The sequence below is a fragment of the Chiloscyllium punctatum genome, chromosome 32 (assembly GCF_047496795.1).
Source record: "Chiloscyllium punctatum isolate Juve2018m chromosome 32, sChiPun1.3, whole genome shotgun sequence".
NCBI lineage: Eukaryota > Metazoa > Chordata > Chondrichthyes > Orectolobiformes > Hemiscylliidae > Chiloscyllium > Chiloscyllium punctatum.
The window spans coordinates 78,256,789-78,275,336 of NC_092770.1; positions in this window are offsets into that span (position 1 = coordinate 78,256,789).

Below are 18,548 nucleotides of genomic sequence, written 5' to 3' on the forward strand. Positions count from 1 at the left end.
CTGTTTCAGCCCCTCTGTTTCAGCCCCTCGGTTTCTCCCCCTCTGTTTCAGCCCCTCTGTTTCAGCCCCTCTGTTTCAGCCCCTCTGTTTCTCGCCCTCTGTTTCAGCCCCTCTGTTTCAGCCCTTCTGTTTCAGCCCCCCTGTTTCTCGCCCCCTGTTTCTCGCCACCTGTTTCTCGCCCCCTGTTTCAGCCCCTCTGTTTCAGCCCCTCTGTTTCTCGCCCCCTGTTTCAGCCCCTCTGTTTCAGCCCCTCTGTTTCTCGCCCCCTGTTTCAGCCCCTCTGTTTCAGCCCCTCTGTTTCTCGCCCTCTGTTTCAGCCCCTCTGCATCTCGTCCTCTGTTTCTCGCCCTCTGTTTCAGCCCCTCTGTTACAGCCCCTATGTTTCTCGCCCTCTGTTTCAGCCCCTCTGTTTCTCGCCCTCTGTTTCAGTGCCTCTGTTTCTCACCCTCTGTTTCAGCCCCTCTGTTTCAGCCCTTCTGTTTCTCGCGCTCTGTTTCAGCCCCTCTGTTTCTCGCCCTCTGATTCTCGCCCTCTGTTTCAGCCCCTCTGTTTCAGCCCCTCTGTTTCAGCCCCTCTGTTTCAGCCCCTCTGTTTCTCACCCTCTGTTTCAGCCCCTCTGTTTCTCGCCCTCTGATTCTCGCCCTCTGTTTCAGCCCCTCTGTTTCAGCCCCTCTGTTTCAGCCCCTCTGTTTCAGCCCCTCGGTTTCTCGCCCTCTGTTTCAGCCCCTCTGTTTCTTGCCCTCTGTTTCAGCCCCTCTGTTTCAGCCCTTCTGTTTCAGCCCCTCTGTTTCAGCCCCTCTGTCTCTCGCCCTCTGTTTCTCGCCCTCTGTTTCTCGCCTTGTGTTTCAGCCCCTCTGTTTCAGCCCCTCGGTTTCTCGCCCTCTGTTTCAGCCGCTCTGTTTCTCGCCCTCTGTTTCAGCCCCTCTGTTTCAGCCCTTCTGTTTCAGCCCCCTGTTTCTCACCCCCTGTTTCTCGCCCCCTGTTTCTCGCCCCCTGTTTCTCGCCCCCTGTTTCAGCCCCTCTGTTTCAGCCCCTCTGTTTCTCGCCCCCTGTTTCAGCCCCTCTGTTTCAGCCCCTCTGTTTCTCGCCCCCTGTTTCAGCCCCTCTGTTTCAGCCCCTCTGTTTCTCGCCCTCTGTTTCAGCCCCTCTGTTTCAGCCCCTCTGTTTCTTGCCCTCTGTTTCAGCCCCTCTGTTTCTTGCCCTCTGTTTCAGCCCCTCTGTTTCTCGCCCTCTGTTTCTCGCCCTCTGTTTCAGCCCCTCTGTTACAGCCCCTCTGTTTCTCGCCCTCTGTTTCAGCCCCTCTGTTTCTCGCCCTCTGTTTCAGCCCCTGTGTTTCTCACCCTCTGTTTCAGCCCCTCTGTTTCAGCCCCTCTGTTTCTCGCCCCCTGTTTCAGCCCCTCTGTTTCAGCCCCTCTGTTTCTCGCCCTCTGCTTCAACCCCTCTGTTTCTCGCCCTCTGTTTCTCGCCCTCTGTTTCAGCCCCTCTGTTTCAGCCCGTCTGTTTCAGCCCCTCTGTTTCTCGCCCTCTGGTTCAGCCCCTCTGTTTCTCGCCCCCTGTTTCAGCACCTCTGTTTCAGCCCCTCGGTTTCTCGCCCTCTGTTTCAGCCCCTCTGTTACAGCCCCTCTGTTTCAGCCCCTCTGTTGCTCGCTCTCTGTTTCAGCCCCTCTGTTTCTCGCCCTCTGATTCAGCCCCACTGTTTCAGCCCCTCTGTTTCAGCCCCTCTGTTCAGCCGCTCGGTTTCTCGCCCTCTGTTTCAGCCCCTCGGTTTCTCACCCTCTGTTTCAGCCCCTCTGTTTCAGCCCCTCTATTTCAGCCCCTCTGTTTCTCGCCCTCTGTTTCAGGCCCTCTGTTTCAGCCCCTCTGTTTCTCGCCCCCTGTTTCAGCCCCTCTGTTTCAGCCCCTCTGTTTCTCACCCTCTGTTTCAGCCCCTCTGTATCTGGTCCTCTGTTTCTCGCCCTCTGTTTCAGCCCCTCTGTTACAGCCCCTCTGTTTCTCGCCCTCTGTTTCAGCCCCTCTGTTTCTCGCCCTCTGTTTCAGCCCTTCTGTTTCTCGCCCTCTGTTTCAGCCCCTCTGTTTCTCGCCCTCTGATTCTCGCCCTCTGTTTCAGCCCCTCTGTTTCAGCCCCTCTGTTTCAGCCCCTCTGTTTCAGCCCCTCTGTTTCAGCCCCTCGGTTTCTCGCCCTCTGTTTCAGCCCCTCTGTTTCTTGCCCTCTGTTTCAGCCCCACTGTTTCAGCCCTTCTGTTTCAGCCACTCTGTTTCAGCCCCTCTGTCTCTCGCCCTCTGTTTCTCGCCCTCTGTTTCTCGCCTTCTGTATCAGCCCCTCTGTTTCAGCCCCTCTGTTTCAGCCCCTCTGTTTCAGCCCCTCGGTTTCTCGCCCTCTGTTTCAGCCGCTCTGTTTCTCGCCCTCTGTTTCAGCCCCTCTGTTTCAGCCCCTCAGTTTCTCCCCCTCTGTTTCAGCCCCTCGGTTTCAGCCCCTCTGTTTCAGCCCCTCTGTTTCTCGCCCTCTGTTTCAGCCCCTCTGTTTCAGCCCTTCTGTTTCAGCCCCCTGTTTCTCGCCCCCTGTTTCTCGCCCCCTGTTTCTCGCCCCCTGTTTCTCGCCCCCTGTTTCAGCCCCTCTGTTTCAGCCCCTCTGTTTCTCGCCCCCTGTTTCAGCCCCTCTGTTTCAGCCCCTCTGTTTCTCGCCCCCTGTTTCAGCCCCTCTGTTTCAGCCCCTCTGTTTCTCGCCCTCTGTTTCAGCCCCTCTGTTTCAGCCCCTCTGTTTCAGCCCCTCTGTTTCAGACCCTCTGTTTCTTGCCCTCTGTTTCAGCCCCTCTGTTTCTCGCCCTCTGTTTCTCGCCCTCTGTTTCAGCCCTTCTGTAACAGCCCCTCTGTTTCTCGCCCTCTGTTTCAGCCCCTCTGTTTCTCGCCCTCTGTTTCAGCCCCTCTGTTTCTCACCCTCTGTTTCAGCCCCTCTGTTTCAGCCCCTCTGTTTCTCGCCCCATGTTTCAGCCACTCTGTTTCAGCCCCTCTGTTTCTCACCCTTTGCTTCAACCCCTCTGTTTCTCGCCCTCTGTTTCTCGCCCTCTGTTTCAGCCCCTCTGTTTCAGCCCGTCTGTTTCAGCCCCTCTGTTTCTCGCCCTCTGGTTCAGCCCCTCTGTTTCTCGCCCCCTGTTTCAGCACCTCTGTTTCAGCCCCTCGGTTTCTCGCCCTCTGTTTCAGCCCCTCTGTTTCAGCCCCTCTGTTTCAGCCCCTCTGTTGCTCGCTCTCTGTTTCAGCCCCTCTGTTTCTCGCCCTCTGTTTCAGCCCCACTGTTTCAGCCCCTCTGTTTCAGCCCCTCTGTTTCAGCCCCTCTGTTTCTCGCCCTCTGTTACAGCCCCTCTGTTTCTCGCCCTCTGTTTCAGCCCCTCTGTTTCAGCCCCTCTGTTTCTCGCCCTCTGTTTCAGCACCTCGGTTTCTCGCCCTCAGTTTCAGCCCCTCTGTTTCAGCCCCTGTGTTTCTCGCCCTCTGTTTCAGCCGCTCTATTTCAGCCCCTCTGTTTCTCGCCCTCTGTTTCAGCTCCTCTGTTTCAGCCCCTCTGTTTCATCCCCTCGGTTTCTCGTCCTCTGTTTCAGCCCCTCTGTTTCTCGCCCTCTGTTTCAGCCCCTCTGTTTCAGCCCCTCTGTTTCAGACCCTCTGTTTCAGCCACTCTGTCTCTCGCCCTCTGTTTCAGCCCCTCTGTTTCTCGCCCGCTGTTTCAGCCCCTCTGTTTCAGCCCCTCTGTTTCAGCCCCTCTGTTTCTCGCCCTCTGTTTCAGCCCCTCTGTTTCAGCCCCTCTGTTTCAGCCCCTCTGTTTCTCGCCCTCTGTTTCAGCCCCTCTGTTTCTCGCCCTCTGTTTCTCGACCTCTGTTTCTCGCCCTCTGTTTCAGCCGCTCTGTTTCAGCCCCTCTGTTTCAGCCCCTCTGTTTCAGCCTCTCTGTTTCTCACCCTCTGTTTCAGCCCCTCTGTTTCTCGCCCTCTGTTTCAGCCCCTCTGTCTCTCGCCCTCTGTTTCAGCCCCAATGTTTCTCGCCCTCTGTTTCAGCCCCTCTGTTTCAGCCCCTCTGTTTCTCGCCCCCTGTTTCTCGCCCCCTGTTTCAGCGCCTCTGTTTCAGCCCCTCTGTTTCAGCCCCTCTGTTTCAGCCCCTCGGTTTCTCGCCCTCTGTTTCAGCCCCCCTGTTTCTCGCCCTCTGTTTCAGCCCCTCTGTTTCAGTCCCTCTGTTTCTCGCCCTCTGTTTCAGCCCCTCGGTTTCTCGCCCTCTGTTTCAGCCACTCTGTTTCTCGCCCTCTGTTTCAGCCCCTCTGTTTCAGCTCCTCTGTTTCAGCCCCTCTTTTTCTCACCCACTGTTTCAGCCCCTCTGCTTCTCGCCCTCTGTTTCAGCCCCTCTGTTTCAGCCCTGCTGTTTCTCACCCACTGTTTCAGCCCCTCTGTTTCAGCCCCTCTGTTTCAGCCCCTCTGTTTCTCGCCCTCTGTTTCAGCCCCTCGGTTTCTCGCCCTCTGTTTCAGCCCCTCTGTTTCAGCTCCTCTGTTTCAGCCCCTCTGTTTCTCGCCCTATTATTCAGCCCCTCTGTTTCAGCCCCTCTGTTTGAGCCACTCTGTTTCAGCCCCTCTGTTTCTCGCCCTCTGTTTCAGCCCCTCTGTTTAAGCTCCTCTGTTTCAGCCCCTCTGTTTCTCGCCCTCTTATTCAGCCCGTCTGTTTCTCGCCCTCTGTTTCAGCCCCTCTGTTTGAGCCCCTCTGTTTCAGCCCCTCTGTTTCAGCCCCTCTTTTTCAGCCCCTCTGTTTCTTGCCCTCTGTTTCAGCCCCACTGTTTCTCGCCCTCTGTTTCAGCCCCTCTGTTTCTCGCCCTCTGTTTCAGCCCCTCGGTTTCTCGCCCTCTGTTTCAGCCCCTCTGTTTCTCGTCCTCTGTTCCAGCCACTCTGTTTCAGCCCCTCTATTTCAGCCCCTCTGTTTCTCGCCCTCTGTTTCAGCTCCTCGGTTTCTCGCCCTCTGCTTCAGCCCCTCTGTTTCTCGCCCTCTGTTTCAGCCCCTCTGTTTCTCGCCCTCTGTGTCAGCCCCGCGGTTTCTCGCCATCGGTTTCATCCCCACTGTTTCAGCCCCTCTGTTTCAGCCCCTCTGTTTCAGCCCCTCTGTCTCTCGCCCTCTGTTTCAGCCCCTCGGAATCTCGCCCTCTGTTTCAGCCCCTCTGTTTAAGCCCCACTGTTTCAGCCCCTCTTTTTCTGGCCCTCTGTTTCAGCCCCACTGTTTCAGCCCCTCTGTTTCTCGCCCTCTGTTTCTCGCCCTCTGTTTCTCACCCTCTGTTTCAGCCCCTCTGTTTCAGCCCCTCGGTTGCTCGCCCTCTGTTTCAGCCCCTCTGTTTCTCGCCCTCTGTTTCAGCCCCTCTGTTTCAGCCCCTCTGTTTCTAGCCCTCTGTTTCAGCCCCTCTGTTTCAGCACCTCTGTTTCAGCCCCTCTGTTTCTCGCCCTCTGTTTCTCGCCCCCTGTTTCAGCACCTGTCTTTCAGCCGCTCGGTTTCTCGACCTCTGTTTCAGCCCCTCTGTTTCAGTCCCTCTGTTTCAGCCCCTCTGTTTCCCGCCCTCTGTTTCAGCCCCTCTGTTTCAGCCCCTCTGTTTCAGCCCCTCTGTTTCTAGCCCTCTGTTCCATCCCTCTGTTTCAGCCCCCTGTTTCAGCCCCTCTGTTTCAGCCCCTCTGTTTCTCGCCCTCTGTTTCAGCCCCTCTGTTTCTGTCCCTCTGTTTCAGCCCCTCTGTTTCTAGCCCTCTGTTTCAGCCCCTCTGTTTCAGTCCCTCTGTTTCAGCACCTCTGATTCTCGCCCTCTGTTTCAGCCCCTCTGTTTCTCGCCCTCTGTTTCAGCCCCTCTGTTTCTCGCCCTCTGTTTCAGCCCCTCTGTTTCAGCCCCTCTGTTTCAGCCCCTCTATTTCAGCCCCTCTGTTTCTAGCCCTCTGTTTCAGCCCCTCTGTTTCAGCCCCTCTGTTTCTAGCCCTCTGTTTCAGCCCCTCTGTTTCAGCCCCTCTGTTTCAGCCCCTGTGATTCTCGCCCTCTGTTTCAGCCGCTCTATTTCAGCCCCTCTTTTTCTCGCTCTCTCTTTCAGCCCCTATGTTTCAGCCCCTCTGTTTCAGCCCCTCTGTTTCAGCCCCTCTTTTTCTGGCCCTCTGTTTCTGCCCCACTGTTTCAGCCCCTCTGTTTCTCGCCCTCTTTTTCAGCCCCTCGGTTTCTCGGCTCTGTTTCAGCCCCTCTGTTCCAGCCACTATGTTTCAGCCCCTCTGTTTCTCGCCCTCTGTTTCAGCCCCTCGGTTTCAGCCCCTCTGTTTCTCGCCCTCTGTTTCAGCCCCTCTGTTTCTCGCCCTCTGTTTCAGCCCCTCTGTTTCAGCCCCTCTGTTTCAGCCCCTCGGTTTCTCGCCCTCTGTTTCAGCCCCTCGGTTTCTCGCCCTCTGTTTCAGCCCCTCTGTTTCAGCCCCTATGTTTCAGACCCTCTGTTTCAGCCCCTCTGTCTCTCGCCCTCTGTTTCAGCCCTCTGTTTCTAGCCCTCTGTTTCAGCCCCTCTGTTTCAGCCCCCGGTTTCAGACCCTCTCTTTCTCGCCCTCTGTTTCAGCCCCTCTGTTTCAGTCCCTCTGTTTCAGCCCCTCTGTTTCTCGCCCTCTGTTTCAGCCCCTCTGTTTCAGCCCCTCTGTTTCAGCCCCTCTGTTTCTCGCCCTCTGTTTCAGCCCCTCTGTTTCTCGCCCTCTGTTTCAGCCCCTCTGTTTCAGCCCCTCTGTTTCAGCCCCTCTGTTTCTAGCCCTCTGTTTCAGCCCCCTGGTTCAGCTCCTCTGTTTCTAGCCCTCTGTTTCAGCCCCTCTGTTTCAGCCCCCTGTTTCAGCTCCTCTGTTTCAGCCCCTCTGTTTCTCGCCCTCTGTTTCAGCCCCTCTGTTTCAGTCCCTCTGTTTCAGCCCCGCTGTTTCTAGCCCTCTGTTTCAGCCCCTCTGTTTCAGCCCCCTGTTTCAGCCCCTCTGTTTCTCGCCCTCTGTTTCAGCCCCTCTGTTTCAGTCCCTCTGTTTCAGCCCCTCTGTTTCTCGCCCCCTGTTTCAGCCCCTCAGTTTCAGCCCCTCTGTTTCAGCACCCCTGATTCTCACCCTCTGTTTCAGCCCCTCTGTTTCTCGCCCTCTGTTTCAGCCCCTCTGTTTCTCGCCCTCTGTTTCAGCCCCTCTGTTTCAGCCCCTCTGTTTCAGCACCTCTGTTTCAGCCCCTCTGTTTCTCGCCCCCTGTTTCAGCCCCTCTGTTTCAGCCCCTTGGTTTCTCGCCCTCTGTTTCAGCCCCTCTGTTTCAGCCCCTCTGTTTCTTGCCCTCTGTTTCAGTCCCTCTGTTTCTCGCCCTCTGTTTCAGCCCTTGTGTTTCTCGCCCTCTGTTTCAGCCCCTCTGTTTCTCGCCCTCTGTTTCAGCCCCTCTGTTTCAGCCCCTCTGTTTCTAGTCCTTTGTTTCAGCCCCTCTGTTTCAGCCCCCTGTTTCTCGCCCTCTGTTTCAGCCCCTCTGTTTCAGCCCCTCTGTTTCAGCTCCTCTGTTTCTCGCCCTCTGTTTTAGCTCCTCTGTTTCGCGCCCTCTGTTTCAGCCCTTCTGTTTCTCGCCCTCTGTTTCTCGCCCTCTGTTTCAGCCCCTCTGTTTCTCGCCCTCTGTTTCAGCCCCTCTGTTTCAGCCCCTCTGTTTCAGCCCTCTGTTTCTCGCCCTCTGTTTCATCATCTCTGTTTCAGCCCCTCTGTTTCTCGCCCTCTGTTTCAGCCCCTCTGTTTCAGCCCCACTGTTTCAGCCCCTCACTTTCAGCCCCTCTGTTTCTCGCCCCCTGTTTCAGCCCCTCTGTTTCAGCCCCTCTGTTTCAGCCCCTTTGTTTCAGCCCCTCTGTTTCAGCCCCTCTGTTTCTCGCCCTCTGTTTCAGCCCCGCTGTTTCAGCCCCTCTGTTTCAGCCCCTCTATTTCAGCCCCTCAGTTTCTCGCCCTCTGTTTCAGCCCCTCTGTTTCAGCCCCTCTGTTTCATCCCCTCTGTTTCAGCCCCTCTTTTTCTCGCCCTCTGTTTCAGCCCCTCTGTTACAGCCCCTTGTTTCTCGCCCTCTGTTTCAGCCCTTCTGTTTCAGCCCCTTTGTTTCAGCCCCTCTGTTTCTCGCCCTCTGTTTCATCCCCTCTGTTTCTCGCCGTCTGTTTCAGCCCCTCTGTTTCTCGCCCTCTGTTTCAGCCCCTCTGTTTCAGCCCCTCTGTTTCAGCCCTCTGTTTCTCGCCCTCTGTTTCAGCCCTTCTGTTTCAGCCCCTTTGTTTCAGCCCCTCTGTTTCTCGCCCTCTGTTTCATCCCCTCTGTTTCTCGCCGTCTGTTTCAGCCCCTCTGTTTCTTGCCCTCTGTTTCAGCCCCTCTGTTTCAGCCCCTCTGTTTCAGCCCTCTGTTTCTCGCCCCCTGTTTCAGCCCCTCTGTTTCAGCCCCTCTGTTTCAGCCCCTTTGTTTCAGCCCCTCTGTTTCAGCACCTCTGTTTCTCGCCCTCTGTTTCAGCCCCGCTGTTTCAGCCCCTCTGTTTCAGCCCCTCTATTTCAGCCCCTCAGTTTCTCGCCCTCTGTTTCAGCCCCTCTGTTTCAGCCCCTCTGTTTCATCCCCTCTGTTTCAGCCCCTCTGTTTCTCGCCCTCTGTTTCAGCCCCTCTGTTACAGCCCCCTGTTTCTCGCCCTCTGTTTCAGCCCTTCTGTTTCAGCCCCTTTGTTTCAGCCCCTCTGTTTCTCGCCCTCTGTTTCATCCCCTCTGTTTCTCGCCGTCTGTTTCAGCCCCTCTGTTTCTCGCCCTCTGTTTCAGGCCCTCTGTTTCAGCCCCTCGGTTTCTCGCCCTCTGTTTCAGCTCCTCTGTTTCTCGCCCTCTGTTTCAGCCCCTCGGTTTCTCGCCCTCTGTTTCAGCCCCTCTGTTTCAGCCCCTCTGTTTCAGCCCCTCTGTTTCTCGCCCTCTGTTTCAGCCTCTCTGTTTCTCGCCCTCTGTTTCAGTCCCTCTGTTTCAGCCCCTCTGTTTCTCGCCCTCTGTTTCAGCCCCTCTGTTTCTCGCCCTCTGTTTCAGCCCCCGTGTTTCTCGCCTTCTGTTTCAGCCCCTCTGTTTCAGCCCCTCTGTTTCTCGCCCTCTGTTTCAGCCCCTCTGTTTCAGCCCCTCTGTTTCAGCCCCTCTGTTTCTCGCCCTCTGTTTCAGGCCCTCGGTTTCTCGCCCTCTGTTTCAGCCCCTCTGTTTCAGCCCCTCTGTTTCAGCCCCTCTGTTTCATCCCCACTGTTTCTCGCCCTCTGTTTCAGCCCCTCTGTTTCCCGCCCTCTGTTTCAGCCCCTCTGTTTCAGCCCCTCTGTTTCTCACCCTCTGTTTCAGCCCCTCGGTTTCTCGCCCTTTGTTTCAGCACCTCTGTTTCAGCCCCTCTGTTTCAGCCCTTCTGTTTCTTGCCCTCTGTTTCAGCCCCTCTGTTTCTCGCCCTCTGTTTCAGCCCCTCGGTTTCAGCCCCTCTGTTTCAGCCCCTTTTTTTCAGCCCCTCTGTTTCAGCCCCTCTGTTTCTCGCTCTCTGTTTCAGCCCCGCTGTTTCAGCCCCTCTGTTTCAGCCCCTCTATTTCAGCCCCTCAGTTTCTCGCCCACTGTTTCAGCCCCTCTGTTTCAGCCCCTCTGTTTCATCCCCTCTGTTTCAGCCCCTCTGTTTCTCGCCCTCTGTTTCAGCCCCTCTGTTACAGCCCCCTGTTTCTCGCCCTCTGTTTCAGCCCTTCTGTTTCAGACCCTTTTTTTCAGCCCCTCTGTTTCTCGCCCTCTGTTTCATCCCCTCTCTTTCTCGCCGTCTGTTTCAGCCCTCTGTTTCTCGCCCTCTGTTTCAGCCCCTCTGTTTCAGCCCCTCTGTTTCTCGCCCTCTGTTTCAGCCCCTCTGTTTCAGCCCCTCTGTTTCAGCCCCTCTGTTTCTCGCCCTCTGTTTCAGGCCCTCGGTTTCTCGCCCTCTGTTTCAGCCCCTCTGTTTCAGCCCCTCTGTTTCAGCCCCTCTGTTTCAGCCCCACTGTTTCTCGCCCTCTGTTTCAGCCCCTCTGTTTCTCGCCCTCTGTTTCAGCCCCTCTGTTTCAGCCCCTCTGTTTCTCACCCTCTGTTTCAGCCCCTCTGTTTCTCGCCCTCTTATTCAGCCCCTCTGTATCTCGCCCTCTGGTTCTGCCCCTCTGTTTCAGCGCCTCTGTTTCAGCCCCTCTTATTCTCACCCACTGTTTCAGCCCCTCTGCTTCTCGCCCTCTGTTTCAGCCCCTCTGTTTCAGCCCCTCTGTTTCTCACCCTCTGTTTCAGCCCCTCTGTTTAAGCCCCTCTGTTTCAGCCCCTCTGTTTCTCGCCCTCTGTTTCAGCCCCTCGGTTTCTCGCCCTCTGTTTCAGCCCTTCTGTTTCAGCTCCTCTGTTTCAGCCCCTCTGTTTCTCGCCCTCTTATTCAGCCCCTCTGTTTCTCGCCCTCTGTTTCAGCCGCTCTGTTTGAGCCCCTCTGTTTCAGCCCCTCTGTTTCTCGCCCTCTGTTTCAGCCCCTCGGTTTCTCGCCCTCTGTTTCAGCACCTCTGTTTCAGCCCCTCTGTTTCAGCCCTTCTGTTTCTTGCCCTCTGTTTCAGCCCCTCTGTTTCTCGCCCTCTGTTTCAGCCACTCGGTTTCTCGCACTCTGTTTCAGCACCTCTGTTTCAGCACCTCTGTTTCAGCCCTTCTGTTTCTTGCCCTCTGTTTCAGCCCCTCTGTTTCTCGCCCTCTGGTTCTGCCCCTCTGTTTCAGCGCCTCTGTTTCAGCCCCTCTGTTTCAGCCCCTCTGTTTCTCGCACTCTGTTTCAGCCCCTCTGTTTCTCGCCCTCTGTTTCCCGCCCTCTGTTTCAGCCCCTCTGTTTCAGCCCCTCTGTTTCAGCCCCTCTGTTTCAGCCCCTCGGTTTCTCGCCCTCTATTTCAGCCCCTCTGTTTCTCGCCCTCTGTTTCAGCGCCTCTGTTTCAGCCCTTCTGTTTCAGCCCCACTGTTTCAGCCCCTCTGTTTCTCGCCGTCTGTTTCTCGCCCTCTGTTTCTCGCCTTCTGTTTCAGCCCCTCTGTTTCAGCCCCTCTGTTTCAGCCCCTCTGTTTCAGCCCCTCGGTTTCTCGCCCTCTGTTTCAGCCCCTCTGTTTCAGCCCCACGGTTTCTCGCCCTCTGTTTCAGCCCCTCTGTTTCAGCCCCTCTGTTTCAGCCCTTCTGTTTCTCGCCCTCTGTTTCATTCCCTCTGTTTCTCGCCCTCTGTTTCAGCCCCTCTGTTTCAGCCCCTCTGTTTCAGCCCCCCTGTCTCTCGCCCCCTGTTTCTCGCCCCCTGTTTCAGCCCCTCTGTTTCAGCCCCTCTGTTTCTCGACCCCTGTTTCAGCCCCTCTGTTTCAGCCCCTCTGTTTCTCGCCCTCTGGTTCTCGCCCTCTGTTTCAGCCCCTCTGTTTCAGCCCCTCTGTTTCAGCCCCTCTGTTTCTCGCCCTCTGTTTCAGCTCCTCTGTTTCAGCCCCTCTGTTTCAGCCCCTCAATTTCAGCCCCTCTGTTTCAGCCCCTCTGTTTCAGCCCCTCTGTTTCTCGCCCTCTGTTTCTCGCCCCCTGTTTCAGCCCCTCTGTTTCTCACCCTCTGTTTCAGCCCCTCTGTTTCAGCCCCTCTGTTTCAGCCCCTCTGTTTCTCGCCCTCTGTTTCAGCCCATCTGTTTCTCGCCTTCTGTTTCAGCCCCTCTGTTTCAGCCCCTCTGTTTCAGCACTCTGTTTCTCGCCCTCTGTTTCAGCCCCTCTGTTTCAGCCCCTCTGTTTCAGCCCCTCTGTTTCTCGCCCTCTGTTTCAGGCCCTCGGTTTCTCGCCCTCTGTTTCAGCCCCTCTGTTTCAGCCCCCCTGTTTCAGCCCCTCTGTTTCAGCCCCACTGTTTCTCGCCCTCTGTTTCAGCTCCTCTGTTTCTCGCCCTCTGTTTCAGCCCCTCTGTTTCAGCCCCTCTGTTTCTCGCCCTCTGTTTCAGCCCCTCTGTTTCTCGCCCTCTGTTTCAGCCCCTCTGTTTCTCGCCCTCTGGTTCTGCCCCTCTGTTTCAGCGCCTCTGTTTCAGCCCCTCTTTTTCTCACCCACTGTTTCAGCCCCTCTGCTTCTCGCCCTCTGTTTCAGCCCCTCTGTTTCAGCCCCTCTGTTTCTCACCCTCTGTTTCAGCCCCTCTGTTTCAGCCCCTCTGTTTCAGCCCCTCTGTTTCTCGCCCTCTGTTTCAGCCCCATCGGTTTCTCGCCCTCAGTTTCAGCCCCTCTGTTTCAGCCCCTGTGTTTCTCGCCCTCTGTTTCAGCCGCTCTATTTCAGCCCCTCTTTTTCTCGCCCTCTCTTTCAGCCCCTATGTTTCAGCCCCTCTGTTTCTCGCCCACTGTTTCAGCCCCTCGGTTTCTCGCCCTCTGTTTCACCACCTCTGTTTCAGCCCCTCTGTTTCAGCCCTTCTGTTTCTTGCCCTCTGTTTCAGCCCCTCTGTTTCTCGACCGCTGTTTCAGCCCCTCTGTTTCTCGCCCTCTGTTTCAGCCCCTCAGTTTCAGACCCTCGGTGTCTCGCCCTCTGTTTCAGCCCCTCTGTTTCACGCCCCTCTGTTTCTCGCCCTCTGTTTCAGCCCCTCGGTTTCTCGCCCTCTGTTTCAGCCCCTCTGTTTCTCGCCCACTGTTTCAGCCCCTCGGTTTCTCGCCCTCTGTTTCACCACCTCTGTTTCAGCCCCTCTGTTTCAGCCCTTCTGTTTCTTGCCCTCTGTTTCAGCCCCTCTGTTTCTCGACCGCTGTTTCAGCCCCTCTGTTTCTCGCCCTCTGTTTCTCGCCCTCAGTTTCAGCCCCTCTGTTTCAGCCCCTCTGTTTCAGCCCCTCTGTTTCAGCCCTTCTGTTTCTCGCCCCCTGTTTCAGCCCCTCTGTTTCAGCCCCTCTGTTTCAGCCCCTCGGTTTCTCGCCCTCTGTTTCAGCCCCTCTGTTTCTCGCCCCCTGTTTCAGCCCCTCTGTTTCAGTCCCTCTGTTTCTCGCCATCTGTTTCAGCCCCTCTGTTTGTCGCCCTCTGTTTCAGCCCCTCTGTTTCAGCCCTTCTGTTTCAGCCCCACTGTTTCAGCCCCTCTGTTTCTCGCCGTCTGTTTCTCGCCCTCTGTTTCTCGCCTTCTGTTTCAGCCCCTCTGTTTCAGCCCCTCTGTTTCATCCCCTCTGTTTCAGCCCCTCTGTTTCAGCCACTCGGTTTCTCGCCCTCTGTTTCAGCCCCTCGGTTTCTCGCCCTCTGTTTCAGCCCCTCTGTTTCAGCCCCTCGGTTTCTCGCCCTCTGTTTCAGCCCCTCTGTTTTAGCCCCTCTGTTTAAGCCCTTCTGTTTCTCGCCCTCTGTTTCAGCCCCTCTGTTTCAGCCCCTCTGTTTCAGCCCCCCTGTTTCTCGCCCCCTGTTTCTCGCCCCCTGTTTCAGCCCCTCTGTTTCAGCCCCTCTGCTTAAGCCCCCTGTTTCAGCTCCTCTGTTTCAGCCCCTCTGTTTCTCGCCCTCTGTTTCAGCCCCACTGTTTCAGCCCCTCTGTTTCAGCCCCTCTGTTCAGCCCCTCGGTTTCTCGCCCTCTGTTTCAGCCCCTGTGTTTCTCGCCTTCTGTTTCAGCCCCTCTGTTTCAGCCCCTCTGTTTCTCGCCCTCTGTTTCAGCCCCTCTGTTTCAGCCCCTCTGTTTCAGCCCCTCTGTTTCTCGCCCTCTGTTTCAGGCCCTCGGTTTCTCGCCCTCTGTTTCAGCCCCTCTGTTTCAGCCCCTCTGTTTCAGCCCCTCTGTTTCAGCCCCACTGTTTCTCGCCCTCTGTTTCAGCCCCTCTGTTTCCCGCCCTCTGTTTCAGCCCCTCTGTTTCAGCCCCTCTGTTTCTCACCCGCTGTTTCAGCCCCTCGGTTTCTCGCCCTTTGTTTCAGCACCTCTGTTTCAGCCCCTCTGTTTCAGCCCTTCTGTTTCTTGCCCTCTGTTTCAGCCCCTCTGTTTCTCGCCCTCTGTTTCAGCCCCTCGGTTTCTCGCCCTCTGTTTCAGCACCTCTGTTTCAGCACCTCTGTTTCAGCCCTTCTGTTTCTTGCCCTCTGTTTCAGCCCCTCTGTTTCAGCCCCTCTGTTTCAGCCCCTCTGTTTCTTGCCCTCTGTTTCAGCCCCTCGGTTTCTCGCCCTTTGTTTCAGCACCTCTGTTTCAGCCCCTCTGTTTCAGCCCTTCTGTTTCTCGCCCTCTGTTTCAGCCCCTCTGTTTCAGCCCCTCTGTTTCAGCACCTCTGTTTCAGCCCCTCTGTTTCTCGCCCCCTGTTTCAGCCCCTCTGTTTCAGCCCCTTGGTTTCTCGCCCTCTGTTTCAGCCCCTCTGTTTCAGCCCCTCTGTTTCTTGACCTCTGTTTCAGTCCCTCTGTTTCTCGCCCTCTGTTTCAGCCCCTGTGTTTCTCGCCCTCTGTTTCAGCCCCTCTGTTTCTCGCCCTCTGTTTCAGCCCCTCTGTTTCAGCCCCTCTGTTTCTAGTCCTTTGTTTCAGCCCCTCTGTTTCAGCCCCCTGTTTCTCGCCCTCTGTTTCAGCCCCTCTGTTTCAGCCCCTCTGTTTCAGCTCCTCTGTTTCTCACCCTCTGTTTTAGCCCCTCTGTTTGGCGCCCTCTGTTTCAGCCCTTCTGTTTCTCGCCCTCTGTTTCTCGCCCTCTGTTTCAGCCCCTCTGTTTCTCGCCTCTGTTTCAGCCCCTCTGTTTCAGCCCCTCTGTTTCAGCCCTCTGTTTCTCGCCCTCTGTTTCAGCATCTCTGTTTCAGCCCCTCTGTTTCTCGCCCTCTGTTTCAGCCCCTCTGTTTCAGCCCCACTGTTTCAGCCCCTCACTTTCAGCCCCTCTGTGTCTCGCCCCCTGTTTCAGCCCCTCTGTTTCAGCCCCTCTGTTTCAGCCCCTTTTTTTCAGCCCCTCTGTTTCAGCCCCTCTGTTTCTCGCCCTCTGTTTCAGCCCCGCTGTTTCAGCCCCTCTGTTTCAGCCCCTCTATTTCAGCCCCTCAGTTTCTCGCCCACTGTTTCAGCCCCTCTGTTTCAGCCCCTCTGTTTCATCCCCTCTGTTTCAGCCCCTCTGTTTCTCGCCCTCTGTTTCAGCCCCTCTGTTACAGCCCCCTGTTTCTCGCCCTCTGTTTCAGCCCTTCTGTTTCAGCCCCTTTTTTTCAGCCCCTCTGTTTCTCGCCCTCTGTTTCATCCCCTCTCTTTCTCGCCGTCTGTTTCAGCCCTCTGTTTCTCGCCCTCTGTTTCAGCCCCTCTGTTTCAGCCCCTCTGTTTCTCGCCCTCTGTTTCAGCCCCTCTGTTTCAGCCCCTCTGTTTCAGCCCCTCTGTTTCTCGCCCTCTGTTTCAGGCCCTCGGTTTCTCGCCCTCTGTTTCAGCCCCTCTGTTTCAGCCCCTCTGTTTCAGCCCCTCTGTTTCAGCCCCACTGTTTCTCGCCCTCTGTTTCAGCCCCTCTGTTTCTCGCCCTCTGTTTCAGCCCCTCTGTTTCAGCCCCTCTGTTTCTCACCCTCTGTTTCAGCCCCTCTGTTTCTCGCCCTCTTATTCAGCCCCTCTGTATCTCGCCCTCTGGTTCTGCCCCTCTGTTTCAGCGCCTCTGTTTCAGCCCCTCTTATTCTCACCCACTGTTTCAGCCCCTCTGCTTCTCGCCCTCTGTTTCAGCCCCTCTGTTTCAGCCCCTCTGTTTCTCACCCTCTGTTTCAGCCCCTCTGTTTAAGCCCCTCTGTTTCAGCCCCTCTGTTTCTCGCCCTCTGTTTCAGCCCCTCGGTTTCTCGCCCTCTGTTTCAGCCCTTCTGTTTCAGCTCCTCTGTTTCAGCCCCTCTGTTTCTCGCCCTCTTATTCAGCCCCTCTGTTTCTCGCCCTCTGTTTCAGCCGCTCTGTTTGAGCCCCTCTGTTTCAGCCCCTCTGTTTCTCGCCCACTGTTTCAGCCCCTCGGTTTCTCGCCCTCTGTTTCACCACCTCTGTTTCAGCCCCTCTGTTTCAGCCCTTCTGTTTCTTGCCCTCTGTTTCAGCCCCTCTGTTTCTCGACCGCTGTTTCAGCCCCTCTGTTTCTCGCCCTCTGTTTCAGCCCCTCAGTTTCAGACCCTCGGTGTCTCGCCCTCTGTTTCAGCCCCTCTGTTTCACGCCCCTCTGTTTCTCGCCCTCTGTTTCAGCCCCTCGGTTTCTCGCCCTCTGTTTCAGCCCCTCTGTTTCTCGCCCACTGTTTCAGCCCCTCGGTTTCTCGCCCTCTGTTTCACCACCTCTGTTTCAGCCCCTCTGTTTCAGCCCTTCTGTTTCTTGCCCTCTGTTTCAGCCCCTCTGTTTCTCGACCGCTGTTTCAGCCCCTCTGTTTCTCGCCCTCTGTTTCTCGCCCTCAGTTTCAGCCCCTCTGTTTCAGCCCCTCTGTTTCAGCCCCTCTGTTTCAGCCCTTCTGTTTCTCGCCCCCTGTTTCAGCCCCTCTGTTTCAGCCCCTCTGTTTCAGCCCCTCGGTTTCTCGCCCTCTGTTTCAGCCCCTCTGTTTCTCGCCCCCTGTTTCAGCCCCTCTGATTCAGTCCCTCTGTTTCTCGCCATCTGTTTCAGCCCCTCTGTTTGTCGCCCTCTGTTTCAGCCCCTCTGTTTCAGCCCTTCTGTTTCAGCCCCACTGTTTCAGCCCCTCTGTTTCTCGCCGTCTGTTTCTCGCCCTCTGTTTCTCGCCTTCTGTTTCAGCCCCTCTGTTTCAGCCCCTCTGTTTCATCCCCTCTGTTTCAGCCCCTCTGTTTCAGCCACTCGGTTTCTCGCCCTCTGTTTCAGCCCCTCGGTTTCTCGCCCTCTGTTTCAGCCCCTCTGTTTCAGCCCCTCGGTTTCTCGCCCTCTGTTTCAGCCCCTCTGTTTTAGCCCCTCTGTTTAAGCCCTTCTGTTTCTCGCCCTCTGTTTCAGCCCCTCTGTTTCAGCCCCTCTGTTTCAGCCCCCCTGTTTCTCGCCCCCTGTTTCTCGCCCCCTGTTTCAGCCCCTCTGTTTCAGCCCCTCTGCTTAAGCCCCCTGTTTCAGCTCCTCTGTTTCAGCCCCTCTGTTTCTCGCCCTCTGTTTCAGCCCCTCTGTTTCAGCCCCTCTGTTTCTCGCCCTCTGTTTCAGCTCCTCTGTTTCAGCCCCTCTGTTTCTAGCCCTCTGTTTCAGACCCTCTCATTCAGCCCCTCTGTTTCAGCCCCTCTGTTTCAGCCCCTCTGTTTCTCGCCCTCTGTTTCTCGCCCCCTGTTTCAGCCCCTCTGTTTCAGCCCCTCCGTTTCTCGCCCTCTGTTTCAGCCCCTCTGTTTCAGCCCCTCTGTTTCAACCCCTCTGTTTCAGCCCCTCTGTTTCTCGCCCTCTGTTTCAACCCCTCTGTTTCTCGCCCTCTGTTTCAGCCCCTCTGTTTCAGCCCCTCTGTTCAGCCCCTCGGTTTCTCGCCCTCTGTTTCAGCCCCTCGGTTTCTCGCCCTCTGTTTCAGCCCCTCTGTTTCAGCCCCTCTGTTTCAGCCCCTCTGTTTCTCGCCCTCTGTTTCAGCCCCTCTGTTTCTCGCCCTCTGTTTCAGCCCCTCTGTTTCAGCCCCTCTGTTTCAGCCCCTCTGTTTCAGCCCCTCTGTTTCTCGACTTCTGTTTCAGCCCCTCTTTTTCAGCCCCTCTGTTTCTCGCCCTCTGTTTCAGCCCCTCGGTTTCTCGCCCTCTGTTTCAGCCCCTCTGTTTCAGCTCCTCTGTTTCAGCCCCTCTGTTTCTCGCCCTCTTATTCAGCCCCTCTGTTTCTCGCCCTCTGTTTCAGCCGCTCTGTTTGAGCCCCTCTGTTTCAGCCCCTCTGTTTCTCGCGCTCTGTTTCAGCCCCTCGGTTTCTCGCCCTCTGTTTCAGCCCCTCTGTTTCAGCCTCTCTGTTTCTCGCCCTCTGTCTCAGCCCCTCTGTTTCTCGCCCTCTGTTTCTCGCCCTCTGTTTCAGCCCCTCTGTTTCAGCCCCTCTGTTTTAGCCCTCTGTTTCTTGCCCTCTGTTTCAGCCCCTCTGTTTCAGCCCCTCTGTTTCTCGCCCTCTGTTTCAGCCCCTCTGTTTCAGCCCCTCTGTTTCAGCCCCTCTGTTTCAGCCCCTCTGTTTCTCGCCCTCAGTTTCAGCCCCTCTGTTTCAGCCCCTCTGTTTCTAGTCCTTTGTTTCAGCCCCTCTGTTTCAGCCCCCTGTTTCTCGCCCTCTGTTTCAGCCCCTCTGTTTCAGCCCCTCTGTTTCAGCTCCTCTGTTTCTCGCCCTCTGTTTTAGCCCCTCTGTTTCGCGCCCTCTGTTTCAGCCCTTCTGTTTCTCGCCCTCTGTTTCTCGCCCTCTGTTTCAGCCCCTCTGTTTCTCGCCCTCTGTTTCAGCCCCTCTGTTTCAGCCCCTCCGTTTCTCGCCCTCTGTTTCAGCCCCTCTGTTTCTCGCCCTCTGTTTCAGCCCCTCTGTTTCAGCCCCTCTGTTTCTAGTCCTTTGTTTCAGCCCCTCTGTTTCAGCCCCCTGTTTCTCGCCCTCTGTTTCAGCCCCTCTGTTTCAGCCCCTCTGTTTCAGCTCCTCTGTTTCTCGCCCTCTGTTTTAGCCCCTCTGTTTCGCGCCCTCTGTTTCAGCCCTTCTGTTTCTCGCCCTCTGTTTCTCGCCCTCTGTTTCAGCCCCTCTGTTTCTCGCCCTCTGTTTCAGCCCC